This window comes from Haemaphysalis longicornis, unplaced genomic scaffold, assembly GCF_048455015.1.
Source record: "Haemaphysalis longicornis isolate Haplotype H1 unplaced genomic scaffold, Haemaphysalis longicornis Haplotype H1 scaffold_2, whole genome shotgun sequence".
Taxonomy (NCBI): Eukaryota; Metazoa; Arthropoda; class Arachnida; order Ixodida; family Ixodidae; genus Haemaphysalis; species Haemaphysalis longicornis.
The window spans coordinates 194,162,998-194,168,651 of record NW_027526295.1 but is presented as its reverse complement, the minus strand read 5'-3'; the positions used below and the strand labels follow the sequence as shown (position 1 = coordinate 194,168,651).

The following is a 5,654-nucleotide window of genomic DNA, read 5'->3' as shown; positions in this document are numbered from 1 at the left end:
TAGACTACTCGCGCCAGACCACACTTAACTGCAAAAGCGGCAACTGCTCGTAATAAAGATCCGTCTAATCCAGTGTGCTTCATGTTGCAGGATGTCGGGATTAATGCTTGTTAAACTCTCTGGGCGATGCTTGGCAAAGTGTGGGCACATCCACACTAGGTGGTGGAGATCTGATGTTCGTCGAAAAAAAGAAAACGGGTAGGAGCGTCATTCGAAGGGTGAGACAGCAAAAGCTAGCCATCCTGATGTGCTAGCTCGGGGCTACACCACCGCGCGACACAAGCGCAGACACCGAAAGAATCGGGCATGTGAGCTTAGTGACTCCCATTTATGCAGATTTAAACTTAAATAGTTTCGTAAGTTTGAGAATTGTGAGAAAGCTGTCGGAACTTGCTATTTATCAGAACCAGTTGCTCCGTTCGTCTTCTGTAATACCTGTTGCAAAACAACCGAATTGGTATTCAGCAATTTAGGAAACGCAGTCCCAAGACAAGCAGCGCGCGCGCAAAAGGTGGCGTTTCTCTAGCGGCCATATGTCTGCAAGTGGTCTATACATTTTGTTTGCCCGCATTGCAAACCAATCTTGAACGTATCTTTGACGAACGACCACTTAATTCCGTCGGGTCCGGGTAACCCAGGAGGTGCTGTCGAACAAGTTAATCAAGCCGTGCTAAGTAAGCGCGCAATGGACGCGAAGCTGCGCCAAAACAGGCCCAACACCGTCGCTAAACCAGACGACAAAGCCGACGGAACGGTCCCGCAGACGCGCCCGCAGGGGTGAGCACGGGAAACGCTGGGTAATAGTTGTAATACAACCTCCTTGGTAATAGCGCTAGAGTTCCTGTATATAGCTCCCGCAGGGGGAGCTATATACAGGAACTCTAAATAGCGCCCTATCGCCGCGCCATCTACACAGTTCTCCGTGAGTGAAAAGCGCCCTCCCCATCCCCAGCCGCGTTGGGCGTTTCTTGTCCCGCACGCCACGAATGAAGCCTTGGCTGGTAGAGGTAGAAAGCTTTGCTTTAATAAACGACAACGAAGGACGGTTTAATGGGGAAGGGCAAAGCGATGAGGAAGAAGAATCTACCGGCCAGCCAGACGAACGTCGGCTGGACGCCTATCGTTCGTCCCTTCCACTTCTCCCTTCTTGTTTTCTGCGCTGGTAGCACGCTTCGCCTGCAATACCGCCTTGCCCACATCAATGGCTGAAGTGCGGCAGAAAACTGCGCTGTTTTCAGCGCGCTGGACGAAAAGCTTGCAGAAGAGCAATCAATGACAAGCTCTTCAGGACGCAGAGTTGCTGACGTCACAAATGGACGCGTTAGATTAATGTTCCCTAAACACCTCATGACACCTCCTACCCCTCCTCTTAATGGCCCTAACATTTTGTCTAATTGGCCAGCCTTACACACAATGCAATAACCCCTTTGAGAAAGGAAACACAGTTGGAATGCACCACCATCCCCTTTCGCCGTCCGCGAATATAAGAGGAGGATATATGATTAAAACAGCGCAAGGGGCAGGACGAGAAAAGCTGACAAGGACGGGCGCTGACTGACGAATAAATTTTATTGAAAGAAACAACGAAATGTATATGAAAAAGCAAGAGCACCACAGAACAAGAAAGGCAAACAAAGGTTACAATAAGATTATTAAACAGAGGTGTCACCCTCCGCAGCCACGTCCCTTGAGCTGGTTTAATTATGGATCCTTACCGACTCGCCCAGCTTCGCACTCTTGTTCAATAAGAGGAGGAATTCTGTTATAAACCTTATTATGTGCTGTTGTTTGTGGAATCATGAACAAATGAAAGCCACGCCTGTTGGGACGACCTTGGAAGCCGTGGCGTCCCCCAGGTAGCACAGAATGTCTAGAAAACGTCGTATTCATGGAATAAACGTCAGAAAGGGATTTTAGACTGGAGAAGACGGCTTCTAGAAGTCAATAATTACAAGGATAAGATCCCTCCGAAAACTGCGTCTTTAAAACGTATTTTTACAACTGCTTTAAACAGTTGTACCTCTGGCTTTCTTGTAGCCGTCCGTAAAATCCCATGCCAATACTTTTGTCGAGGGTATAGTGCCTTAACGCGCCATTTTTCATAGCCTCGTGTGACTGAGAAGGCGGTGGGAGAGAATTCACGTAAAAGCTTTGCTCTCCGCCTCTGCCTCCTCCGCCGTCCGCATGCGTATGGAGGCTATCATGGAGGAAGAGGCTATGGTCTGGCCGCGCTCTGGTTAGAGAGTAATCAGTTTTGGTGGTTTTGGCGCCAAAGGCCAGAGTTAGCGGCAGCGCTGTACGGCTGTACTGCCAGTTCTGCGACGCCGACGCTGTGGTGGAGCCTCTTTGTGCATCGCTTTCATAGTACGCGCAGAGAACCGGGAGGATTTTTGTAAGTATTTGCAGTTTGTGCCGGGTCCGTACTTCAGTATCTGTTCCGCCCGATGTGACCGCCGTGCTATGAACCGTAAATGTTTCTGATATATTTGTGATAGCGATTGCGAAGGAGAGCTTTATTTTATTTCCCTCCACAAGCGCCGTTACGTTGTTTTGACGTGTGCAGTTTCGCGCTGTTGTGAAGTATTGAAATTGAAATGCCGTGGCTAGTTATAAGCAGGAAGCGTTTGGGTAAGCAACTGCATGCACCTCGAATATACTGTTCGCATTGTAACATTTGTTAAGTGTTTTGGTTTACTTGAGCGACAACTTGTGCTCTATCTTGGAATCATTGGTCGGGGTTCGTTTCACTCCTTATGAGAGAATTATGTCGTACCACGTGACGTAGTGCCTGCACGGCAAGGCGTCGTGGGCATCGTGGGTGAACGCACGCGGCCTTTAGCGCCCCGTAGCGCTTCAGCTGTCCGTGTTTTGATGCCGATAAAGCTCAGCAAACCGCCTACAACGTGCGTGTGTCTCTGCTCTAAGCGGAACTGCGCTTTTATTTGCGCCTGTTTATTCTTTTCTTTTTTTTTGCAACAATTGAAATCCATGCATTGCCGAGTGTTGCGTACGCAGGTTCCAACCACGACCTGCTTTGTCTCAGAACTGAGAACCCGACGTCGACATGGCGACATGCCGTCCCAGCCCGATGATTGACGTGGTAAGCGTTGTAATTACGTCAAAACCCGGTTCGCGACAAGGCTCGATCGTTGGGCAGCATTAAATTAAAATAGTGCGAAAATTTCTTCGGATTGTTATTCTTGAATATTTTAAGCGATTTATAAAATATATCAGCTCGAAACATTATTTCTTCCATGCATGCGAGCGTTGAATTTTTCATTTTCGTTCTGTCTATTTACAGCTGCTAAAAAGCTTTCATCATTGTTCTCATGTGTGCGCTTTTGACTTCTTTAATTTCACAACTGGAGGTTACTTCCTGCTCAAATTTCAATAAACGCCAGTTTACTTAAATGTGTTCCGTGTTGGAAGTGCACTAATGCAACGTGCCTGTTTGCAGCTTTTACAGTTCTGCGGTTCCTGAAGACTGATGAAGTGGAGGCGGTACATTCTTCATGGGTATGGGACAAGATTTGCTTTTGGCCGGTCGCCTATAGTACAACACGGCTAAAAAAAGCAATTACTCAACTTGACCGACTGGACCCTTCATTCAAAAAGCACGACGTACGGGTATTTGGCACAGCAAGTAAGTGAATTGTACCAACCTCGTGGACAGTGTAACGTTAAATGACGGGGCAGGGAAAACTGACTACACTGCTGTTTGCTCTAGCGCAAGTGGGCAGTCTTTTTTCCTGCCCTTATTATTCGGGGTAACCCAAGGTGGTAGCCAGTGCACATGAATGAAGCTCATTTGTTTAGCTGCAGTGGCTGTCATCCGTATTCGACTTGTCCAGTTACTCATTTACCTTTTCATTGCGTGCGCTTTTCGGCACTGTTTCAGTTTGTGTTATCCAGACCAGTAAATGTTCGTTTTATGCTGTGTTAGCAAGTGCTATTTGCAGTAGTCATTTTTTGGAAGGGGGTTTAACCAGTGCTTATAGTGCTTATTCCAAGGAGAAAAAGGCTACACATGGCTTTTTATTTGTTTAAAAGTTTTTAACGTTGCTGGCGCCAGGTGAGCATTGGAATTCTGCCTATTTTCTTGTACACGATCTTTACAATGTGATCTTTTAAATAAACTCAGTTTAATTGTTTCACTTTCCTAAATGATTGTCATTTTTTGCAGAACCAGTTGTCCTTGCATTTTATTGTTTAAGCGTGAAAAGCAAATGTATAAAGTTGTGAACTTGATGGTACAATTTTTTGGGATTGACCGTTTTTTGTCAGTGCTTTATTTGTGTTGCATTCTTGCTTTCGAATAACCATACGCAAATGTACAAAGTTGTGGACGTTATAGTGCAAGTTTCTTGCATGTACCCTTTTTTGTACAATGTTTTATTTGTGCTGCATTCTTGCCTCCAAATATTCATAAGAAAATGCGCAGAGTTGTGGACCTGATTGTACAAGTTGATTCTTTTCGTTTTGTTTTCAATGTTTTGTGTGCGCTCCATTCTTGCTTTAAAAATAAGAAAGTGTGGAAATTTGTGGACATGCTGGTACAAGTTTCTTGAATTGATCTTTTTTGTTCAATGTTTTATTTGCACTGAATTCTCCCGTTAAAATAACCAATGTAGTGTTTTTGTATAATGATGCTTCTGGCTTGTGCAAGGAAGATTTTTCCACTGAATTGTGTGTTTTGAATGGTAATGGTATTTTTGTGCTCAGTACTTTCCCCCGTTGCTTGGTCTCAAATAAAATGTTTTCTAAAACCAAAGGCCTTTTTATTGCGAATGCGTGCAGCAAAATGGCCGCATTCACGCCTAGCCCCCCCTCCGGGGGAGGGGGGTAGTAGGGGAGCGGGTTTATGCAGCCGTATTTTATCCGCATAAAATGCGGCTCTAAATATCCCAAGAAACGGATTCTTACCGTCTTTCCAAAGCCCTTTTCTAGACCATAATTTTTAAGACGTCTTTAAACCATCTAAAATGCCGATTGCAAAGCCACATTGACGGACTTGTACAGCTCTTGCAAAATCCCACTTTTAGACCGATTTCCAAAGACGTTTTAAAGAGGGTAAATAAGTTGTCTAGAAATAGTAATACCCGCTGGACATTAGACGTGATTTAAGACCTCTCTAAAACGCCGCGAAAGCGTTATCGGATTGTCTGGGATGTTTAAAAGCCGTTTCTTTCGTCCTGAAAAACCCTGATAGTAGACGTCCTTAAGCTCTTTTGTGCTACCTGGGAGGCCTCCGCGAGTTCTGGCATAGTAAAACAATTCATCCCCATACCGACGCTCGTAGAAGAGGTCTTGCAGCCGAGTATGTAAGAACGCAGCCTTAAATTAAAGCCGTTTTAAATGCGGAGCATTTCTTAGGATCGCCTGGTCCTCCGTCGTTGATGGCGGCGCAGTCCACACGCTCACTGCGCATGCGCAACTCTTCTCCTTACACCCACAGCTCCGCGATACTACACTATAAAAAAATAAATAGTTAGCGGCGCCCGGTTTCGATCCCACGACTCTCTGGCCGCAACGGGAGGTACGCGGTGCTCTTCCCACTACGCTACAAATCTTTTTTTTTTCTTTATTACATGGGAGAATATTCTCAGACGTTGCAGTACGAGGAATACAAGCAAACAAAAGAATACACTGAAGTT

General features: G+C 45.6%; 1 long non-coding RNA gene across 1 annotated transcript; it reads left to right on the top strand.

Moving 5' to 3' along the window:
* The first annotated feature begins 2,286 nt into the window (after positions 1-2,286).
* LOC144169727 (uncharacterized) lies at positions 2,287-3,625 on the top strand. The gene is made up of 3 exons (XR_013322509.1): positions 2,287-2,392; positions 3,016-3,100; positions 3,467-3,625. It is a non-coding gene; the product is annotated as an uncharacterized LOC144169727 (long non-coding RNA).
* Positions 3,626-5,654: the final 2,029 nt, after the last annotated feature.